This window comes from Penaeus monodon, chromosome 2 (assembly GCF_015228065.2).
Source record: "Penaeus monodon isolate SGIC_2016 chromosome 2, NSTDA_Pmon_1, whole genome shotgun sequence".
Lineage (NCBI taxonomy): Eukaryota > Metazoa > Arthropoda > Malacostraca > Decapoda > Penaeidae > Penaeus > Penaeus monodon.
In genome coordinates this window covers 25,447,473-25,472,472 of record NC_051387.1, presented here as the reverse complement: position 1 = coordinate 25,472,472, position 25,000 = coordinate 25,447,473, and the positions used below count along the sequence as shown (strand labels likewise).

Genomic DNA, 25,000 nt, shown 5'->3' with positions numbered 1-25,000 from the left:
AAGCAATACACTTATCTCCTCAAATCAATGTATTCAAGATACTATATTCAAGTGGGAAGAGGTCATAAATACTGTTAGTTTTGCTAATACACTTGAAATAAGGGTCATAAGTGTGTGGGGTAGGGACACTGGAGTGTCTGGATTTCTAATGGCCAAAGAATTTGACTGGGAGAAGGAGGGTATAAGTAGAAGTAGGAGGAAGAGATACTGGAGATGTTAAAACATCTTGGGGAGAAGGGGGATGGGCAGAGCAAAGGACAACATTTGAGGAGGGAGCAAGAGAAAAACTTAGTCGCCATGTTTCCTTCTTTGCTTTGCATAAAGCAAAGCCAAGTTTGAATCTGAGGAATGCTATCTCACACTCAAATTTGTAGGTTAGACAGCTATTATAAAATGCATTATGGATGCCACCACTATTGGCCCACATTCACAATTGTGCAGTGAAGTATGAACAATCATAACCAGGTTGAACATACAGAGGGCAGCAAGCTATGGAGCGACAGTGTCAAACAAGGTGGCCAAAATGCCAACATTTCTGACATCGATAAGGGAGAGGTCAATATGGTCTGACAGGTATGATTCTCCACCAATATCAATTTCATGGGGGAGGTCATGGAAACACTTCCAGTAGAGGTATTAAGGGAGGAGTGAGGCTGAACAGGAATAGGTTTGTCAGTGAGATCAATCACAGTAGATAATGGACGAGCTTGAGACTCAGATGTAACTATGACAAGCAATGAATAATTGGAAGGAATCTTTGTTGGGAAAAGAAGACTGTAAAGGGATCATAAAAGATTAATCCCACTTAGCTGGGCTTAAAAGAGTACTCAAAAGATTTGTAGGCGTGAAGGTAATTAAAAGAAAAGGACGGGAGGAATAAGGAGTGGTGCTGAGTAAAGTAGTACTACAGGGAGTTGGTCAATAAGGATGCAGAGTAGTAATAAGGGAGGAGGAGGAGAGGAAGGAATGTCTTCTGAAGGTTGATGGGATGGACTGAGCTGACAGCAGGTATCAAGGGGGGAGAAGTAGTAGCAGTGTTCAGAGTCATGATCAAAATAGAACCCAGGGTCAGGGAACCAGAAAATATAATGTCAATGGGGCTACTTGATAAAGAAGCAAGCCTCAATGCCCCTTATTATAATATAGTATAATATCATCACTGACCATAGTAAGTCTGCTGTATATGGGGAAGAGAAATGGTTCACATCTCAAGGGCTAGATAACTAAATGGGAATATCATGCCCATGGCTAGCTGAGGCCATTCAGAAATGACCTAAAGCCAGCCCTTTATCCTTTCAATGTGGCTCTCACATCTTAGAAAGTGGACAGAAGAAGGGGTTGGAGAGGGAGCAAGAAAAAGAAAGGGGGAAAAGAAAATTGGTTGAGTCAAGGGCTAAGGCCCAAAGGAGGGAAGAAGTCTATCATTAGGCTTCAGTCTCCATCTCTTAAGCTACTCTATGACATCAACAGGCATGGGATTGGGTGATTAAGTATATTAAACAATCACTTTTATCAACTTAAATGCAATGCACACAAAATATAATTTGTATTTTTGGAACCTACTGATCGAAGTCTACAATATGAGACTTGAAAATTTGTCACATCCTGTGGAAATTGGGTACAATATTTTTTTTTTTCTCACCTGTGTGTGCCTAAACATATGACAAACATCTTTTAAAAGTTAAATATATTGATAATACTCAGTTAATATCAGTCAACACCAATTCAACAGCATTCAATCTATTCATATGCACATTTTTAAGGGATATTGTACATAAAGAAGTCCTAACATAGAAGTATATACTTACAAGCTAGGGACAGACTATCTTCCATCAAATCATAAAAAAAGAAAATGTGTTCTTTTACATATTTCTCTTGAATGACATCCCTCAATTAGCAGCCAAACTAAATCTTGCCATGTGATAAGGCACCAAAACTATATGAGCCTACATAATGACATTTAGAAATGCTCCCCATTAAACAATTAAATAAAATGATAGCTTCATGAATGCTGTGTGGTTAATAATAATATACATAAACTATAAGAGCCTATCATTATTGTAATCTAATATGAAATATATCTATAACTGATCTTACAGTAAATGCTGAGCTTTTGTATAATATGTGGCACTGCCCAATGATGGCCAGTGCAATATTCATCTCAGTTATGTTACTATTCATAGAAATAGTGAGTTTTGATTCTTGCACATATTCATTTTACAACTAATAGTACTGTTGTACATAATCTTCATACTAATATAATTACAATGGCTCTTTTGTCTAAGAATGTTCCTACAATAAAGAGGACCCATCATTTTATAAAGCAAAGCAGATAAAAGGAGGAATTATCTGAGAACAAACTAATGTTAGGATAGGCAAGACAAGGCCAGCCTACTATTACATGGATACAGTTGGGGAAGTTATGCTATGGCAACATCTGCACCGACAGCCAGCTGACACAAGTGGATTGAAACGAGTTTATAACACTATAGCCTATAGATGTGTCTGGTAGCAAGACAGTGACAAATAGCAGGAAGAGTTCTTGCTATTTGACTTTTATTTCATATTTTAGAAGATATCCATTGACAGTGAAATTCACATCCACTGGTGTAGCTTTCATGGCAAGCTACACAATAGAAATAAATCTCTAAACAAAACGTACATTAGAAGGATGATCTTAGGGCAAATTTCACTAAACAACTTAAATTCAAGCAAAGATATTTCTCTTGTATGACATCCCTTAATTAGCAATCAAACTAAAACTTGACATGTGATAAGGCACCAAAAACATATGGGCCTATATAATGACACTTGGAAATGCTCCCCATTAAACAACTAAATAAATCAATAGCTTCATGAATGTCGTGTCGGCAACAATAACAATAACAACAACAATAATAATAATAATAATAATAACAATAAAAATAATAACAATAATAATAACAATAATAATGATAACTATAAAATCTTAATTATAATCATAACAACAACAACAACAATAATAATAATAAAAACAATAATAATAATAACAATAATAATAATAACAACAATAATAATAAAAATAATAAAAATAGAAATAACAGTACTAATATTAATAATAATAAAAAAGATTTGTGAATTTCCTAAAATATTGATAATACAATATATCTATCATTAATATAACTAGTTACAGAAATGGGTTCAGGCAGCCTCAAACTCACCTAGAAATTCATTAGACTACTAAATCATACATTGAAATTTTGAAATACATAAATGCTAGCACACAGTCTGGGAAAAAATGAACATTCTGCCTAAGCAAGCACACACGAGATTGTCTGTTCTTCCCTCCACCATCCTAGCACCTTAGGAATGAGCACACAAGTAAGGTTTGGTTAGGATAAGATGTAATATAGACCAAATCTAAATTTTCAGTTAGATTTTGGTTCATTTTCAATTAATTTTATCTTGGTTTACTTATTTTTTAATAAGAATTTTCAAAGAAAATCAAAAGTATAGTTTTTGTAAATGGCAATGTGACTTTCATGGTGGACAGTAGCTGGAGGGAATCTATAACTTAACCCAATTGATCCTGGTGACACATCTGTCATGTCATGAAAAAATCAGGTTAAGGGGTGGATGAGAGTAACATGCTGTGATGGAAAAATTTGGCCAAGGCCAGGGTGGCGGGAATATGCCGTGATAGAAAAATTTGGCTGAGGACCAAGGTGATGGGAAATGTACATCATTAAAAATTTGGTGTAAGGCCAATGTGGTGGGAATGACTCATAATGAGTACACAAAGTTCTTGGAGGAGGATTAGACTCGTTGGGCATTCTTTGATGAGGCTCTGTATTACTTCCACAGGTAAATCAGGAATGTTGACACTGGAAAATTGCAAAAAAGCAAAAAAAACGCTTCTGTAAGGACTTTTAATACCAAACATGAGTGTGGGCGAACCCCACAAGCCACTTATACAGGTAAGTCGCCATTTAAGTTAAGCCTAGTCCCCAGATTTTGGTAAATATTCAGAATAACTTCACTTAACCAATCTCTATGATTTTGGTATTGATGGATTCCTCTCACTCTCTACTATCCAAATATATCTAAATTATGATCAGAAATCCTCCATTGCCCAAAACTTTGGTCCAGTAGCAGGAGAAGCCATGAAAGATACCAGGAAAAGTGCAGGGTAAAATATAAACAGAATACAGTAAATTTGTAACTATAGTAATATACAACAAATAAGTCACTGCACTATGTTATGCAGGGGACTTAACCCCCCTCCCTCAACCTTGCCCTGGAATCCACCATGTTTGTCCCACATGTAAGTAGTATGTTGTGCATACCGAGATGAAGACAATGTTTCCTGGGAGGTGTTGTTGGGCAGATCCCCCCATCAACCTCTCCTCGAGTAGTCAGGCACACCTAATTAAGGCAACTGAAATTGTTGAAGTCAATTTGTGACATGGAGATGGGGCCCATCTCTGGCGATTGCATTCCTATCATAAAGAATTACCAAAAAAAAAATTCCAAAATTGGGTTGGGGCCACAACTGTAGGGCTTCATTGAAAATTAAAGGGTTTCACATGGATTGGAGAACACAGTTGGTGCTATTAAGAATAGAGATTTTTCTTATGAAAGTCATTATCAGCAAATGGCAATAAATAAATAAATAATGGCTATCAGCCTAACATATTCTGATATAATCAGATTGAAACCCAATTTCTTTGATAGATATTTCCAAGTCAATATGACGTTGATTTGTTTACAACCCTTTGGTTTATAAATATTCCTTCCCATTTCCACATATGAAAGGAGAAAAGCTATGCATTGTGACTGCTTGATTTCTAAAGATATAATTATTGTGGTGGCATGTGGATAAACAAACACACTTGGAAACACAGGTATACACCTTAAAAGGAATACGTACATACATCGCAAAACACATATGAAGATCTCACTTAAACCACCATAGAGTGAACAAGTAAAAATCTTTAGCTCAAGTGAAGTGAAATTAAAAAACTTTAAATGGACACAGTCTTAAACCCAGATCCAGGAGAAAACCCTGGAATCTTTAAAGAAATGCACTACCTAGAGAAGAAAGTGACAGTGAAGAAAATCCAGATCCTAAATTTGCCCGGAGACACGAAGCCGGCAGAAACTTAGAAGAACTTCAACTACCCAAGACGAACAACAAAACAGTAAGACCAAATCATGTAGTACTTATTAATCTAACAGGAGAATCAGAAACCTCAAATTCCAACAACCCTATGAAATTAACCGAAACAATAAATAAATCAATATTAAAAAAATATGTAATAGAGGATACACTAAGAGTATATACTTGGAACAGGAAAAGCAATAAGATTTGAAGTCAATAATTTAACAAAACTACCACATCTGAAAGAGATAAATAAACTAGGGGATTGGTATATAAGCTGCAAACAGCCAGCATTAAACAAAAACACAGACTGCTCCTATGGCACAATATAGAAATAGAAATGATATAAAAGACAAACTACTGTTAGACCACAAAAGTGAAATAACAGAAGTAATCAGAATTAATAAAATTAACAAAAATAAAGAAAATACAAACAAATGGCTCCCAACAAAATCCCTCAGAATAACTTTCAAAGGGACTCTGCCAAAGAGAGTCGCAATATAAAGTACAGCAATATACCTTCCCAATACCAAAATGCTATAGATGTCTTAAGTATGGTCATGGAATTATAACTTGTAAGAACAAAACTAGATGCAGCAAGTGCAGTGATTTTAATCATGATTATAAACAGTGTACAAATAATCCACACTGTTTTTACTGCCATGAAAATCACCCATCAAACACAAATGCATGCAAAATACATAGGATGACACCAAAAAAATAAACACCCAGAACACAACACCCAATAACATATACATGAAAAAACTGTTTCATGAACTGAAACCCCTCCCTAAACAAACTCACAACAACTCCAACATAAACCCCACACAAACCCCAACAATAAACCCACAAACTCATGCCCAATCCATAAGTCAACCCCACAGCTTAACAGCAGGACAGAAAACCCCAACACAAGAAAAGAGGCCAGACACAAACAAAAATCGGTCAGAATTACATATAACACCAAAAAAGAGAACCCAAACAAAAAACAAAGAGACTACCCAGAACGAAATCAGAAAGGAAAACATTGAACAAATATATGTTGAAGATTCTCCAATAACGTGGACAATTCCAAATCCACTAAAAATTAAAGAACCACAGAAAGAAACACAAAATAAAAATAAAGAAGACATATCATGGCCAGAAATAATAAAAAATACAATAACAAATGTTATAAACAACATAAACTCAGATTTTTTTTTATTTAAGTAATAGCTGAAGCAATTAAAGAAATAATTCCAATATTTAATAAAATCATGAAAGTACTCTATGAATAAGATATTTTGGAATGCAAGATCAGTACATAATAAAAACATAGATTTAAACCACCTGATAAATAAAGAAAAAACAGATGTACTCGCTCTATGCGAAACCTGGTTGAAAAATAAAGATAATTTTAACTTACAGAACTTTAAAATTATAAGATTTGACAGACTGGAACATATAGGAGGAGGATTAGGTATTTGTATAAAAGATAACATACAATTCAAACAAATGAATTTAAAAGACAGACTAAAACACAAAATAGAAACCATGGCAGTAAAGATCAGTTACAAAAATAATTGGATGAACATCTTATTAATTTATAATCCATGCAATAACCTAAAACAAAATGACAGAATATTACTCAGAACAAATAAATGACCCAAAACTAATAAAAGGTGATTTCGACACACATCACGAAAGTTGGAATCCAAATTCAAATCTTAATCACACTAACAAAACAGGCAAAAGTCTATTTGAAGTAATAACAAAAAATAATATAATATTATTAACCCCTCCTGGACAAATCACCAGAATAGACCCTAAGAATGCAGAGATCCACACTAGACTTAATTCTAGCTTCTCCAACCCTAAGTCACCTAGAAATCGAAACAGGACCAAATATAGGAAGTAATCATTTGCCAATAATAGTAAAAGATAATACCATACAAAAGTCCCACAACCAAAAGAAAAAAAATTGAAGTTCAATAACAAAGAATGGATAAAATATCAAAAAGAATTAAATAACACAGATACAAATAAAATAAATTAATTAAGTGAATTGAAAAACCTTATCAAAAACAAGGGAAAAAAATATTTCAAATTCTAAGAATATGATAAATTCAAATACCATAAACCATGGCGGAATGAAAAATGCAAACAAATCATAAAAAAAAAAGAAACAAAGCTTATAATAAATGGAAAAAAAAGACCAAGTAATGAAAATCATGGAGAATCTAAAAAACTATTAATAGAAGCCAGAAAAATTATAGAGAAAGAAAAAAAGAAACTTGGGGAAAATTCTGCAGTTCAACAGACTTCAAACCCCATCCAAAAAAGTCTGGAACTTATATATATATATATATATATATATATATATATATATATATATATATATATAAAAAAAGGAAAGAGAACAAATTAATTACCCTTTAATTGAAAATGACCTATCAGTTACTGAAATAGAAAAAAAACTAAAAATATTTCAAAAAGAATACCAAAGAATAGCAAACAAAAATAGAAAAATAATTCTAACAAATATCGAAAGAGAAGAAATACTAAACAACCTTTAGAAATAAATGATAAGATCACAAAAAAAAATTAATGTTAGCAATAAAGAATACGAAAAACAACAAAGCATATGGACCTGATGAAATTCCATATGAATTTTTAAAAATTCTCCACCTAAAATCTTACAATAATAAAACAAATGAATTCTTACAGGATCAAAAGAGAATACCCACAAGAGGATAAAAATGTAATTATAAATACTATTAAAAAACCAGGAAAAAATCCAACGGAATCAAAGTCATACAGATTCATTAGCCAAATAAATTGCCTTAGGAAAATATTTGAAAACATAGTAAATAAAAGATTAAATTGGTGGCTAGAAACAAATAATAAACTAAACATAGATATCACAGCATTTAGACCAAATTACATAACAATGGATGCACTAAACACAATAGAAACAAACATAACTAATGCAATCAAAAATAGAGAATACGCTCTAGTGGCTTGTATTGATCTGGAAAAAGCATTCGACACAGTAAATCATGACAAATTAATAATAAAAATGGCCAACCTTGGAATAAAAGGAAACTTAATAAAATGGATACATCATTTTTTAAAAGAAAGAACGTTCCAAATAAAAATAAGAAATCAAAACTCAGAAAAAGGAACAACATCAAGTGGTGTTCCACAAGGATCCCCTTTAAGCCCAACACTCAATAATATTGACAGAGGAACAAAAAATAATAATATACGCAGACAATATAACTAATAACTACAGGTAAATGTCTGAACAAAGCCATAAATAATATGGAAAATGGTTTGAAACAAGTAAAAGAATGGGCAGACACCTGGGGTCTAACAATAAATTTAACAAAAAGTAACCTGTTATACTTCACTAACAAAAGGAAAGTATAGCTACCAAAAATCAAAATGGACAATGTAGAATTAGAATTTACTGATAGTCAAGATATCCTAGGTTTAAAATTTGACTCGCCAAGATTAAAATGGACAAAACACATAGAAAACATCAAAGTAAAATCGATTAACAGAATAAATATAACGAAAAAAAAATTCTCATATAACTGGGGAGCAAAAAGAGAAACCCTAAAGAAATTTTATAATATCTACATAAAACCAAAATTAGAATATGGCCTGGAAATATATGGAACAGCAAAAAAAAAACAGAACTAAAAAAATTAGAAACAATACAAAACACAGCTCTGAGAATATCAACAGGATACTTCAAATCCACTCCAATAATATCACTCCAAGCACTAACATACAAACCTTCAATAAGTGATAGAGCAAATGAATTAGCTTGCATACAGCTAGTAAAGTTATTGGATAAACCAAAGAACATGCCAGTAGAAGACCTAATAGTAAAAAAGATTAGAGAATACAATTACAGCAAAGATAAAAACTCCTGGACTCACAAAGTCATCGAAACTTGCAAAAAGATTAAAATCTACATAAATATAAATGAAACTCAAAACATAACCCCAATACCACCATGGTATGATATGTCACACAAACTAGTAACAAAGTTTATGGACAACTTCAAAAAAGACTTACCTCATAAAATAATAAAGACGCAGTTCAAAACGGTAATAAACACAATATATGAAAACCATCACAAAATTTTCACAGATGGATCAAATATAAAGGAACCACAATCAATGTCAGCAGCAATTTATATAGAAAAAAACAAACTCACAACAGTTTGGAAATTACCAAAAAACACCCAAATCATAGAAGCAGAATTATATGCAATAAAACAAGGGTTGAATTATATAATGCATTACGAACTAACAAACACTGTAATCTTCACAGATTCACTCTCAGCAATATTAACACTAAAAAATCACAAACCTAAAAACTATAAACAAATCGCATATGAAACACAAAAACTAATTTACACATTAACAAAACAAAACAAAAACATCACAATACAATGGATCCCAGCACATAAAAGCATAACTGGAAATGAAATAGTAGACCTCGCAGCAAGAAAGTTCATGAATTAGAAAATTCCACAACCATCACCCAAGACACTAACAACATAATAAAAGACATAAAAGATAAAATCAAAAGACAGTGGGAAAACATCTACAAAAAAACATGATCACAAAAACCTATTACCTCAAGGATAACACCCCACAACCATGGTCCAGAGCAGAAAACAGAAAACTTGACGTATGTCTTACAAGAATACTAACCAAACATACAAAATTAAAAAAACACCTACACAGATTAAATTTAGAAACTGAACCAAACTGCAGATGGTGCCAACATCTGGAAGAAACAATAGAACACCTGACACTACAATGCCCAAGATTCCACTCTGAAAGAACCAAATTACTAGAGGCACTAAAAAAGATAAAAATAACTAATCCAAGTATCTCTCTACTCATAACAGGGGAAAACTAACCTCCTGCAAAGAAGTACTACATACTGCGACACATGAAAATCTTCCTACAAAGAACAAGAATAATCAACATTATATGAACCAGAGATCAAATTAATTAAAGAAGAAAAACCTCCAAACTAGAGAAAGAAGATCCAAAGAAACAAGATCCACAGAATATAGGCATAAAAAGTCTAGAATCCTTTAAAAGAAAAGAAGAAGAAGAAGAATACGTACATAATATTCGTTAGTAATTGCATTCACGTAGTAAATGGCGCTAAACAAAAAAGGGGGGGGGGAGCGTCTACATTGAATTCCCCACCAACATTAGTGGTTTCCCTTCGTGACGAGACCTGGACCCGACTGCGCCGCCTCACGGATTCCCAGTCAGCTGATCCCCCCCCCCCCCCAAAAAAAAGCCAACCTCTCAATACTTCAACTGTTCTCTTTTGTAAGGGGGAGATTTTGTGTATTTATTCACGCAGTTGCGTAAGTGATACTTTTATTTCATGTTGCACGTAAATACTCACAAATATTGCTATATAACTAGCAATGTCAGCTCGACCTCTTTTGTTTTCCTTTTATTTCCTCGGCCGTGACCGTTCGAACACTTCGGTCGTGAGTGCTACCCCGATAAAACACGGAAATTAGTCACTCACTCACGACAACACCAAAGGTTGCAATAATTTTCACGTTTTTATGTATACAAGTAGCGAAGGGAATTCTTCAAACATTGTATATATTGCAGTCTGATTGCTGTTGAGACTCGACGTGAATAATAGCGGGGTGGGGCGGCAAGAACACATTTTCTACAGGAAGAGATACAGCGAATCATGAGTGACGAGAGTGATGAAGACGTTATATTTGAGGTTAGTTCCATATCAAAGCAGTTATACCAGTAGAACCTTAGTTTGTGAAAGAAATATGAAAATCGAGTGAATGAATCCAGCAAGCACGCCTTAACCCTCCTTTCTGTTCATGACCAGAGTTGCTTCATGAATCGTTTACAAATATTTTCAGAGATGGTATACAAATATTTTCAGAGATGGTATCGAAAACTCATGTAATCCTTTATATATTATAGTCTCCTTACCCTCCTTCCCCTTGCAGATGAATTTGCCTTTAATGCAGAGTGCATTTTCACCTCCAAAGTTGCTGCTGTTCAAAACAAAATAAAATAATATGGGTCAAAAGTCTTTTGGCAGAGGCTGGTTATGAATGTACAAGTAACTATAGGACATTTGAAGTCCTTTCCTACCTTCTGTTTATTCTCTACACAGGAGGGGCATTTCTCCTATGCCCCCACTTTATTCATACTTTATGTCAACTGCCACAACAATTTTGTTATAGAAAAATTTGTGACACACCTTCAGTGTGGAAGGTACAGATGAGCTATGGCAAGGAAGAGTTACAAAAAAATGGACTTCTAGAACACAGAACATTAAGAACTCTCACAATGTGAGAGTGTTGAGAAATAAGTCTCAGAGAGTTGATATACCGTGGATATTTTCGTAATTTCACGTAAATATAATGCTGTGACAGCATGTAGGTTTTCGTTAATTTTGTTACATACAAATGGCTTCTTATGTGCTCTGCCAGCAAGAATAGATGGATTCCATGTTTACATATAGAGCGCTGAAATTTGCGCATGCGCAATTACTGGTAGGCAAGACCACGCAGGCAGACAACAAACATGCCGATTATGTTGAGCCATGGTTGTTGAATCATAAAAAAAACCTGGTGGGAATTTAAGTTTTTATGGTTTTCCTTTTGGAAACAATGAAGAGTCCCTGATTTACAAAAATGGATAGCAGTATCAGGGGAAAAGTGGGTGCAAAGATGATTGACAAAGCACGCTTTTTTTTATAGTAGCCTAAGTGAAATTTTCAGAATTGAATTATTTCCAGTCAATTTCTTTTTATTTTTGACAATTTTGTTTTTAAATTGAAAATTTCGGAGAGAAGTAGTTGCAAGCCCGCATGCTCCAATATTGTGTTTTTAGTTTTTTATGTCTTAATTTCCATTTTTTTAGGTTTTTTTTTCCTCAGATTTAATTTTATTTATGGTAGTAAAATTTTAAACATTATTTTAGGGAAAAACTTTTGGGTCCATTATCCGACAGTACCTCCCGTTTTTAACTTAAGAAAACTGATGATGCAAAACACTCAAAGATGGAAGATAAAAAATTATTAATATATATTATATATAATATATATATATATATTATATATAATTTTATATATATATATATTATTAATATATATATATATTAATATATATTATATATTTTAAATTATATATATTATATTTTATTTTATATAAATTTTATATTTTAAAATTTTAATTTTATAATATATATATATATATTATATATTATATATTATATAATTATATATATAATATATTTATTTATAAAATATATATATTATTTTTATTATTATATATATATATATATATTATTATATATATAATATATATTTTATATATAATATAATATTTTTATATATTATTATATATATATATTTTAATTATATTATATATATATTATATATATATATATATATTAAAATATATATATATATTTAATATATTAATAATTATATTATATAAAATCTATATAATATATATATATATATATTTAAAATTTTATATATAAATATTTTATATTATATATATAATATATATAATTATATATATTATATAAATTTTTATATAATTTTATATATATATATAATATTTTATATATAAAAATTATATAATGGATCGACTGAAGGGGTTCCCCCTAACGGCCCCAAAGCCTGAACTTGGTTTTGGCCCAGGGATCTGGCCCTGGGGGCTTGCCCTCATTGCTAAAAGTATCAAGAGCCACAAAAAGTGACCCCAAAGGGGACTAGATAGGATGGCAACTGTGGGCAAAGTAAAGGGCCCGAGACCTTAATATTGCCTAGTGTTGCTCCGCATGACTTTGGCTAGTAGCTCCCCCATTATCCAGCCATACAAGTGTTGAAAGTGTGGGTGCAAGGACACAGCTTGCCTCCCCCAAATTTAAAAACAGGGAGAAGTTCGAATACCCCCACCACACTTAGGGGCATTTCAGCCCAGTATAGAGGTTTGCTATCGGGCCAATAATCTGTGGGGGAATCCCCTGACCCTCAGTTCTCCCATAACGATTCCGATGCCCGATAAAACGCCTTTTTGAGGTCGAGTGGGCTGCAAGCAACCAGACCAAACTCAGACGGCTTTCCCCAAAATTATCGAAGCGTGATAGGTCTTTTGGGGATTCCCGGAGAAATCCAGACTGCCCCGGTTCTGGGCCCTCAGTAGGTGGTTGCGGATCGTTAAAAGAATGTGGGGAAACCCTCCCGGGTATGCTGAAAGTTTAAGCACGGTATTTATACGCCCCATCGATCCCCTTTCCCTTCCAGAGGGGGAGCCCACGCCCCTCAGCGGGTCAGGGGAATGGTACCGACTGCCAAATGGCAGTAGGAGGTATGCAGGCCCCGAGCCATGGGTTTTCCCCCCCACCCTTAGCGTTCAGCAGGGAATCAATATGCCTGCAGTTTTCCCCACTTTTCAGCTTGGAAATCGCCACCCTAACCTCTGTCAGGGTAGGGGTTCCTCGTGAGGGTGGGCGGCACAGGCAGGGGACAGTTTGATCCAAGCTAACGTTGGAGGGTTACCGGTAAAACTTTTTAAAAATACTCAGCCCAATTTTCACGAACCCCAACATGATTGAGAGATCCGTCACCCGCTGATCGGACTGCAGTATCTGTGAGGAGGGCTTAGGGTTCAGTTTCTCGGGGTTGGTAGGCAGGGCGAGGTTCATTTCCCAAGAAAGGGCCTTCGACCTCCTCAGAAAGATTCCTGATAACTGTTCCTTGCCCCTTTCTCAGTAGGTCCGAGCCCTACACACCAGGGAAGACGAAAAGTTTTCCCATTCGCCGAGCTTGCGACACGCTTAGGGGCCTCTATGTCTCCGGGGAGATGGTATTTCCCTTTGCCTTGGGGTACGCAATGGATGCGAGCGTTCGATTTTACGCGCGTTGCGGACTCCCACAGGCAACTGGGTCCGCAGGTTTTTGGGTTTTCTGTGGTCGGTCAGGGACCCCGTGGCAAAACCCACGGGCACACCCCTCCCCCCTTAGTCTGTCCAAGTGAAAAACCTTAGGGGGGCCAAGGGAGGGAAGGGATTTTTAAGGGCCCCGCAGGGTACCCACAAGCAGCTAGGTCGGTCCCACAGAATCACCCCCGGGAAAACCCTGCAGTTCGGAGGATCCTCAATCGCGTGTCACAAGAATGGGTCGATCCGGCCACTTTCCCCGTATGCTGTCCCAAGCCCAGCGAGCGATTTGGAGGTGGGCCAGGAGCCAAGACCCTCATTTTGGGGACTAGCAAAGTCCCGGAGAAGGAGGCTATTCTCGCTGCGGGATCAGCTCCCGACCCATGGGGGCGCAGACTTTCCGTACCCAGCTCGGTCACAGCCGGAACCGCATGAAGTCGCCCAGAACAAGCGAATGTCTCGCGGGGCAACGTCTGCCACAGATCGATTTTGGCGTAGAACCCCTTTTTCAATGGTTTTATGACACGGTAGGAGCGTATACAGCAATAGAGAAAAGAACCCAAAAAGCAGTTCGGTCTCAACCCAGATATGCTCATAAAACCGGTTTCACCTCGACTACCGCGGGCGAAGTCGATGGAGAGGCTATGGCTACACCCTGGAGGGGGTGCCACGCCTGATTTAACCCTGGGTGGTCACTGGGGCACGCCACTCTCCCGCCCCGCCAACAACCCCCAAAATAAGGGGGTCAGCAGGCTGGGGACCGCTATCCACTGTGGGGTTCCGGGGGTTTTCCCCCACGCTTCATGGTGGGTTGGGCCTGCCGGGGCGCAGGCGGGACGAGAAAACTCCGTTCCAATCCTCGCCCCGACATTGCCCTCCCACGGGGACCACCCCCGCCTTATTTGTGGGTGGGAGGACAACCCCCCTCCCCCAGTTTTCCATTTATTTTGGGCGTTCCAGAGGGTCTTTTTTGGGGGGGGGGGGACTGGCAAGGCCCACCTCCCCGACCCGCCCCATTACCCCAGGGGGGCTGGGGGGCAGGATTTGGTACGAAGCCAGAGCGGTCCACGCGGGGGCCATAACCCCTACCTCGGGGGCCCCCCGCTGCTCCAGATCCCAAGTTTTAGCCTGGGCCCGCAAGGTAACCAGTTACCCATGGGTGGCCACGAGGGGGCAGCGAAGTCTTAATGATGGAGGCGTGATGGAAGGGGGGGACTTAGCAGAAGCTGCCCCCCTTTTTGCACGGGCTAGCCAGGGGGAAGCTCAAGCGAGAAGGCATGCAAGCACTTAACACTATTAGGCTCCCAACCCCACCCCTTCACATACCACAGTAAAAGCACCCCCCCATATAAATTTTATTAATATATTATTATATATAAATTATATATATATATTTTGGGGGGGTGTTCAGGCATGGTGATGTGAAGCGATGGGTGGAGCCTAGATAGGTTAAGTGCTTGCATGCCTTCTCGCTTGAGCTTCCACCCCTGGCTAGCCCAGTGCGAAAAAAGGGAGAGCTTCTGCATAAGTCTCCCCGCCAGGTCACAGCCTCTCCATCAAAAGACTTTGCAGTGCCTCCTCGTGGCCACCCATGGGTAATGGGTATTTTGCGGTCCCAGGCTAAATCTGGGGGGATCTCGGGAGCGGGGCGGAGGCCCCAGAGGCGGATTATGGCCCCCCGGCTTGGGACACGCTTGGCTTCGTACCAACTCCTGCCCACCCACCTGGGGTAATGGGGCGGCTCGGGGGAGGGGGTTTTGCCAGTCCTCCCCCCCCCAGAATGCCCCTCTGGCAAGTCCAAAGTAAAGGGAAATGTGGGGGGAGGGGTGTTGTCCCTCCCCCCAGCAAGTAAGGCGGGGGGGGGTCCCGCGGGGGCAAATTGGGGCGCAGGATTGGAACGAGAGTTATGCCCGCCTGCGCCCCGGCAGGCGAAACCCCACCATGAAGCTTGGGGGGGGAAAGCCCTGGGGAAACCCCAAGGTGGATAGGGGTCCCAGCCTGCTGACCCCCTTTATTGGGGCTGTGTTTGGGGGGGGGCGGCAGAGGTGGCGTGCACCCCGGGGGGGGACCACCCGAGGGTTAACCTCAGGCGGGTCACCACCTCCCGGGTGTAAACCAAGCCATTCCACGACTTTAGCCGCGGGGTGAGGGGGGCACCGGGATGAGCAATTATGGCATTTAGACGAAGATGTTTTGGCTCTTGTCTCTTTGCGTAAACGCTCCCACCCATGTAATAAAAACGAGTGAAAAAGGCGTTTTCGCCAAACTCGATCTGTGGGAGCGATGCCCCCGGGGAGACATTGATTGTTTGGGCGCTTCAAGCGGTATCCCGGGGGACCGAGCTGGTACGAGATGTCTGCGGCCCCCATGGCTGGGGGCGATCCCAGCAGCGAGAAAGCCTCCTTTTCCGGGACTTTTCGGTCCCCAAATGAGGATCCTGGTCCCGGACCAGCGCTCCAACTGATCGTGGGCTTGGGACAGCGATCGGGAAAGTGGCCAAGGAGACACCACATTTTGTGAGCACGCGATGGAGGATCCTCCAGAACGCAGGGTTTACCGGAGTGCTGATTCTGTGGCACCCACCTAGGCTGCTTGTGGCTACCCGCGGGTCCATTCAAAAAATCCCCTTTTCCCCCAGGCCACCCTAAGGGTTTTACTTGGACAGACTAAGGGGGGAGGAGGTGCCCGTGGGTTTGCCACGGGAGTCTTGACCGACTCACAGAAAAAACAAAATGACGGACCCAGTTTCTCTGTGGGGGCCGTCAAACGCGCTAACACCGAAGCAGCTCAGAGTCCCTTGGCGTACGCCCAAGGAAAAAGTAGAATACCATCTCCCTGGAGACATTAGAGGCCAGAAGCGTTCGAAGGCTCGGTGAAGGGAACAAGTCTTTCGTTTCCCGGTGGGTAGGGCCGGACATACTGAGAAGGGGCAAGGAAAAAGTTTATCAGGAAAACTTGCTGGGAGGCGAAAAGGCAATTCTTTGGGAAATGACCTTCGCCCGTTTCCAAGCCTGAGAAAACTGAACCCTAAGCCCTTCACAGATGACTGCAGTCCCATCAGCGGAGGACGGATCTCTAGATCATGTTTGGGGGCGTGAACATTGGGGGGATATTTGAACGTTGTAAGGGGGACCTCCAACATTAGCTGGATGAAAGGGTGTCCCCGTGCCCGTGCGGACCAACCATCAGCGAGGAACCCATACCCTGAAGAGGTTAGGCTGGCGATTCCAGCTAAGAGTGGGAAGCTGCAGGCATAGTGATATCCCGCTGAACTGCTAAAGGCTGGGGGGGAACCTATGGCCGGGGCCCGCATACAGTCCGACTGCCATTTTGGGGTCTGGACCATCCCCCCGACCCGCGAGGGCGTGGGCATCCCTCTCTGGAAGGGGGAAAGGGGATCGATGGGACGTAGTAACTACCGTGGCATTTCAGTTTAGCATACCAGGGAAGGTTTCCGCCCAATTTTTCTGAAACGGGTCCGCAACCACCTACGAGACCAGAGACGGAGCAGTCTGGATTTTCCCGGCAAACCCCCAATAGACGTATATAGCGCTTCGAGTAATTTTGGAAAGCCGTCGTGAGTTTTGGCGTGGGTTGCTTGCAGCCTAATCGACTAAGAAGGGTTTGACTCGGATCGGGAATCGTTTTGGGGATCCTGAGGGTCAGGGGGAATTCCCAAAACAGATTTTGGCCTGATAGCAAAACCTTATATGGTACTGAAAATGCTGTAAAGGTGGTGGGGTATGTGAATTCTTCCCTTTAATCAGGGGTGAGGCAAGGCTGTTCCTTGCACCCACACTTTCAAATTGTTGATGGATAAGGGGGAGAGTATAGCCAAAATAGTGCGGAGCAACACTAGGCAATATTAGGTCTCGGACCTTTCTTTTCCGACGATGTTTCCATCCATCTGAGTCCTTGGAGTCATTGTGGTGGTCTGAACTTTAGCAATGAGGCAAGCCCCCAGGCCTAGAGGGCTCCTGGCCAAGACCAAGATTTAGCTTTGGGGGGCCCGTTTGGGGAAACCCGTCATGATCCATAATATATAATATAATATATATATTAATTATATATAATATATAAAATAATTAATATATAATATATATAAAATTATATATATAAAATAAAATAAAAATAATATTAATTTAAAATATATTATAAAGAATAAAATATATATATATATATATATATAATAATATAATATATATATAATATAATTTAAAATTTTTTATATTTTATTAATATAATAATAATATATATATAATATATATATAATTTATAATATAATTTTATATATATATATATATATAAATATATAAAAAATATATAATAATATATTATAATATAAATATTATATATAATATAATATATAAAATATATATATATAATATATATATATATAAAAAATATATATATATAAAAATATATATATATATAATATAATATATATATAATATATATATATATATATATATATATAATATATATATATATATATTTGTATCTCTCCATCTTTTGATGTGTTTTAGCATCATCAGTTTTCTTAAAGTTAAAAACTGAGGGTACATAGTCTGGATGAGATGGATCCAAAGACTTTTTACCTGAAATGAATGTTTAAAATTTTACTACAACATAAAATAGAAAATTAGAATCTGAGGATAGAAACTAAATGGAAATTAAGACATTAATAACAAACTAACAACACAATATTGGTAGCACTGCTGGCCTGCAACCATACTTCTCTCCGAAATTTTCAACTATTAAATGACAAAACTTGTTCAAATATAAACAGAAATTGAACTGGAAGTAATTCAATTCTGAAAATTTCACTTAGGCCTACCTGATAAAAAATGAGCGTGCTTTGTCAATCATCTTTGCACTCCAGCTTTCACGTCTGATAGCTGCTATCCACTTTTTCTGTAACTCAAGGGACTCTTCATTGTTTCCAAATGGAATCCGATAAAAACTTAAATTCCCACCAGGTTTTCTATGATTCATACAACCAATGGCTCAACATAAGTCAGGCATGTTTGTTGTCTGCCTGCGTGGTCTTGCCTACCAGCAATTGCGCATGCGCAAATTTCAGCGCTCTATATGTAAACATGGAATCCATCTATTCTTGCTGGCAGAGCACATAAGAAGCCATTTGTATGTAACAAAATTAACGAAAACCTACATGCTGTCACAGCATTATATTTACGTGAAATTACGAAAATATCCACGGTATATCAACTCTCTGAGACTTATTTCTCAACACTCTCACATTGTGAGAGTTCTTAATGTTCTGTGTTCTAGAAGTCCATTTTTTGTAACTCTCCTTGCCATAGCTCATCTGTACCTTCCACACTGAAGGTGTGTCACAAATTTTTCTATAACAAAATTGTTGTGGCAGTTGACATAAAGTATGAATAAAGTGGGGGCATAGGAGAAATGCCCCTCCTGTGTAGAGAATAAACAGAAGGTAGGAAAGGACTTCAAATGTCCTAAAGTTACTTGTACATTCATAACCAGCCTCTGCCAAAAGACTTTTGACCCATATTATTTTATTTTGTTTTGAACAGCAGCAACTTTGGAGGTGAAAATGCACTCTGCATTAAAGGCAAATTCATCTGCAAGGGGAAGGAGGGTAAGGAGACTATAATATATAAAGGATTACATGAGTTTTCGATACCATCTCTGAAAAATATTTGTATACCATCTCTGAAAATATTTGTAAACGATTCATGAAGCAACTCTGGTCATGAACAGAAAGGAGGGTTAAGGCGTGCTTGCTGGATTCATTCACTCGATTTTCATATTTCTTTCACAAACTAAGGTTCTACTGGTATAACTGCTTGATATGGAACTAACCTCAAATATAACGTTTCATCACTCTCGTCACTCATGATTCGCTGTATCTCTTCCTGTAGAAAATGTGTTCTTGCCGCCCCACCCCGCTATTTTTCACGTCGAGTCTCAACAGCAATCAGACTGGGAATATATACAATTTGAAGAATTCCCTTCGCTACTTGTATACATAAAACGTGAAAATTATTGCAACCTTTTGGGTTGTCGTGAGTGAGTGACTAATTTCCGTGTTTTATCGGGGGAGACACACGACCGAAGTGTTCGGAACGGTCACGGCCGAGGAAATAAAAGGAAAACAACAAGGCGAGCTGACATTGCTAGTTATATAGCAATATTTTTGAGTATTTACGTGCAACATGAAATAAAAGTATCACTTATGCAACTGCGTGAAAAATACACAAATCTCCCCTTACAAAAGAGAACAGTTGAAGTATTGAGAGGTTGGCTTTTTTTTTTGGGGGGGGGGGGGGGATCAGTGACTGGGAATCCGTGAGTCGGCGCATGGGTCCAGGTCTCGTCACGAAGGGAAACCCCAAAAGTTGGGGGGGAATTCAATGTAGACGCTCCCCCCCTTTTTTTGTTTAGCGCCATTTACTACGTGAATGCAATTACTAACGAATTTTATGTAGTATTCTTCTTCTTCTTTTCTTTAAAGGATTCTAGACTTCTTATGACTAATTTCGTGGATCTTTTCTTGGATCTTCTTTCTCTAGTTTGGAGGTTTTTCTTCTTTAATTAATTGATCTCTGGTCATATAATGTTGTTTATTTTTGTTCTTTGTAGGAAGATTTTCAGTGTCGCAGTATGTGTACTTCTTTGCAGGAGGTTAGTTTTCCCTGTTATGAGTAGAGAGATACTTGGATTAGTTATTTTTATCTTTTTTTAGTGCCCTAGTAATTGGTTCCTTCAGAGTAGAATCTTGGGCATTGTAGTGTCAGGTGTTCTTTTGTTCTTCCAGATGTTGGCCCCATCTGCATTTTGGTTCATTTTCTAAATTTAATCTGTGTAAGTGTTTTTTTAATTTGTATGTTTGGTTAGTTTTCTTGTAAGACATACGTCGTTTTCTGTTTTCTGCTCTGGACCATGGTTGTGGGGTGTTATCCTTGAGGTAATAGGTTTTTGTGATCATGTTTTTTTGTAGTGTTCCCACGGGTCTTTTGATTTATCTTTTATGTCTTTTATTATTTTGTTAGTGTCTTGGGTGTGGTTGTGGATTTTCTAATCATGAACTTTCTTTGCTGCGAGGTCTACTATTCATTTCCAGTTATGCTTTATATGCTGGGATCCTTTGTATTGTGATGTTTTTTTTTTTTTGTTTTGTTAATGTGTAAGTTAGTTTTTGTGTTTCATATGCGATTTTTTTATAGTTTTTGGGTTTGTGATTTTTAGTGTTAATTGCTGAGAGGGGAATCTGTGAAGATTACAGTTTTTGTTAGTTCGTAATGCATTATATAATTCAACCCTTGTTTTATTGCATATAATTCTGCTTCTATGATTTGGGTTTTTTTTGGTAATTCCAACTGTTGTGAGTTGTTTTTTTCTATATAAATTGCTGCTGACTTTGATTGTGGTTCCTTTTTTTTGATCCATCTGTGAAAATTTTGTGATGGTTTATATTTGTGTTTATTACCGTTTTGAACTGCGTCTTTTTTATTTCATGAGGTAAGTCTTTTTGAAGTTGTCCATAAACTTTGTTACTAGTTTGGGGTGACATATCATACCATGGTGGTATTGGGGTTATGTTTGAGTTCATTTATATTTATGTAGATTTTAATCTTTTTGCAAGTTTCGATGACTTTGTGAGCAGGAGTTTTATCTTTGCTGTAATTGTATTCTCTAATCTTTTTTACTATTAGGTCTTCTACTGGCATGTTTTTTGGTTTATCCAATAACTTTACTAGCTGTATGCAAGCTAATTTATTTGCTCTATCACTTATGAAGGTTTGTATGTTAGTGCTTGGGAGTGATATTATTGGAGTGATTTTAAGTATCCTGTTGATATTTTCAGAGCTGTGTTTTGTATTTTTTCTAATTTTTTTTGTTCTGTTTTTTTTTTGCTGTTCCATATATTTCCAGGCCCCTATTCTAATTTTGGTTTTATGTAGATATTATAAAATTTCTTTAGGGTTTCTCTTTTTGCTCCCCCGTTTTATGAGAATTTTTTTTCGTTATATTTATTCTGTTAATCGATTGTACTTTTATGTTTTCTATGTGTTTGTCCATTTAATCTTGGCGAGTCAAATTTTAAAACTAGGATATCTTGACTATCAAATAAATTCTAATTCTACATTGTCCATTTGATTTTTGGTAGCTATACTTTCCTTTTGTTAGTGAAGTAAACAGGTTACTTTTGTTTAAATTATTGTTAGACCCCAGGTGTCTGCCCATTCTTTATTGTTTCAAAAAAAATTTTCCATATTATTTATGGCTTTGTTCGACATTTACCTGTAGTTATTAGTTATATTGTCTGCGTATATTATTTTTTGTTCCTCTGTCAATATTATTGAGTGTTGGGCTTAAAGGGGATCCTTGTGGAAACCACTCGATGTGTTCCTTTTTCTGAGTTTTGATTCTTATTTTTTTTTGGAACGTTCTTTCTTTTAAAAAATGATGTATCCATTTTTTAAGTTTCCTTTTATTCCAAGGTTGGCCATTTTTATTATTAATTCGTCATGATTTACTGTGTCGAATGCTTTTTCCAGATCAAAACAAGCCCCTAGAGCGTATTCTCTATTTTTGATTGCATTAGTTATGTTTGTTTCTATTGTGTTTAGTGCATCCATGTTATGTAATTTGGTCTAAATGCTGTGATATCTATGTTTAGTTATTATTTGTTTCTAGCCACCAATTTAATCTTTTATTTACTATGTTTTCAAATATTTTCCTAAGGCAATTTATTGGCTAATGAATCTGTATGACTTTGATTCCGTTGGATTTTTTCCTGGTTTTTTAATAGTATTTATAATTACATTTTTATCCTCTTGTGGGTATTCTCTTTTGATCCTGTAAGAATTCATTTGTTTTATTATTTGTAAGATTTTAGGTGGAGAATTTTTAAAAATTCATATGGAAATTTCATCAGGTCCATATGCTTTGTTGTTTTTCGTATTCTTTATTTCTAACATTTAAATTTTTTTTGTGATTTATCATTTATTTCTAAAGGTTGTTTAGTATTTCTTCTCTTTCGATATTTGTTAGAATTATTTTTCTATTTTTGTTTGCTATTCTTTGGTATTCTATTTGAAATATTTTTAGTTTTTTTTCTATTTCAGTAACTGATAGGTCATTTTCAATTAAAGGGTAATTAATTTATGTTCTCTTTCCTTTTTTATATATATATATATATATATATATATATATATATATATATATATATATATATATATATATATATATAAAGTTCCAGACTTTTTTGGATGGGGTTTGAAGTCTGTTGAACTGCAGAATTTTCCCCAAGTTTCTTTTTTTTTCCATTTATTATAAGCTTTGTTTCTTTTTTTTTTATGATTTGTTTGCATTTTTCATTCCGCCATGGTTTATGGTATTTGAATTTATCATATTCTTAGAATTTGAAATATTTTTTTCCCTTGTTTTTGATAAGGTTTTTCAATTCACTTAATTAATTTATTTTATATGTATCTGTGTTATTTAATTCTTTTTGATATTTTATCCATTCTTTGTTATTGAACTTCAATTTTTTTCTTTTGGTTGTGGGACTTTTGTATGGTATTATCTTTTACTATTATTGGCAAATGATCACTTCCTATATTTGGTCCTGTTTCGATTTCTAGGTGACTTAGGGTTGGAGAAGCTAGAATTAAGTCTAGTGTGGATCTCTGCATTCTTAGGGTCTATTCTGGTGATTTGTCCAGGAGGGGTTAATAACATTATATTATTTTTTGTTATTACTTCAAATAGACTTTTGCCTGTTTTGTTAGTGTGATTAAGATTTGAATTTGGATTCCAACTTTCGTGATGTGTGTTGAAATCACCTTTTATTAGTTTTGGGTCATTTATTTGTTCTGAGTAATATTCTGTCATTTTGTTTTAGGTTATTGCATGGATTATAAATTAATAAGATGTTCATCCAATTATTTTTGTAACTGATCTTTACTGCCATGGTTTCTATTTTGTGTTTTAGTCTGTCTTTTAAATTCATTTGTTTGAATTGTATGTTATCTTTTATACAAATACCTAATCCTCCTCCTATATGTTCCAGTCTGTCAAATCTTATAATTTTAAAGTTCTGTAAGTTAAAATTATCTTTATTTTTCAACCAGGTTTCGCATAGAGCGAGTACATCTGTTTTTTCTTTATTTTATCAGGTGGTTTAAATCTATGTTTTTATTATGTACTGATCTTGCATTCCAAAATATCTTATTCATAGAGTACTTTCATGATTTTATTAAATATTGGAATTATTTCTTTAATTGCTTCAGCTATTACTTAAATAAAAAAAAATCTGAGTTTATGTTGTTTATAACATTTGTTATTGTATTTTTTATTATTTCTGGCCATGATATGTCTTCTTTATTTTTATTTTGTGTTTCTTTCTGTGGTTCTTTAATTTTTAGTGGATTTGGAATTGTCCACGTTATTGGAGAATCTTCAACATATATTTGTTCAATGTTTTCCTTTCTGATTTCGTTCTGGGTAGTCTCTTTGTTTTTTGTTTGGGTTCTCTTTTTTGGTGTTATATGTAATTCTGACCGATTTTTGTTTGTGTCTGGCCTCTTTTCTTGTGTTGGGGTTTTCTGTCCTGCTGTTAAGCTGTGGGGTTGACTTATGGATTGGGCATGAGTTTGTTGGGTGTGTGAGGGTGTCTTTATATTTTTGTTGTTTGTGAGTATTATTTTGCTGTGTATTCGTGTTGGGGTTTGTGTGTGGTTTAGTGTTGGGGTTTGTGTGTGGTTTATGTTGGAGTTGTTGTGAGTTTGTTTAGGGAGGGGTTTCAGTTCATGAAACAGTTTTTTCATGTATATGTTATTGGGTGTTGTGTTCTGGGTGTTTATTTTTTTGGTGTCATCCTATGTATTTTGCATGCATTTGTGGTTTG

At 36.7% G+C, this 25,000-nt stretch overlaps 2 protein-coding genes across 5 annotated transcripts in view; both read right to left on the bottom strand.

Moving 5' to 3' along the window:
* LOC119582000 (post-GPI attachment to proteins factor 2-like) overlaps positions 1-10,412 on the bottom strand; it is a 14,783-nt gene extending 4,371 nt beyond the window's left edge. Inside the window, exon 1 of the mRNA XM_037930198.1 lies at positions 10,363-10,412. The gene's annotated coding sequence lies outside the window, so the exon portion shown is untranslated. The remainder of the gene's footprint in view (positions 1-10,362) is intronic.
* The window catches only part of LOC119581976 (vezatin-like), a 131,327-nt gene that overhangs the window by 105,468 nt on the left and 859 nt on the right, over positions 1-25,000 (bottom strand). The window lies entirely within an intron of this gene.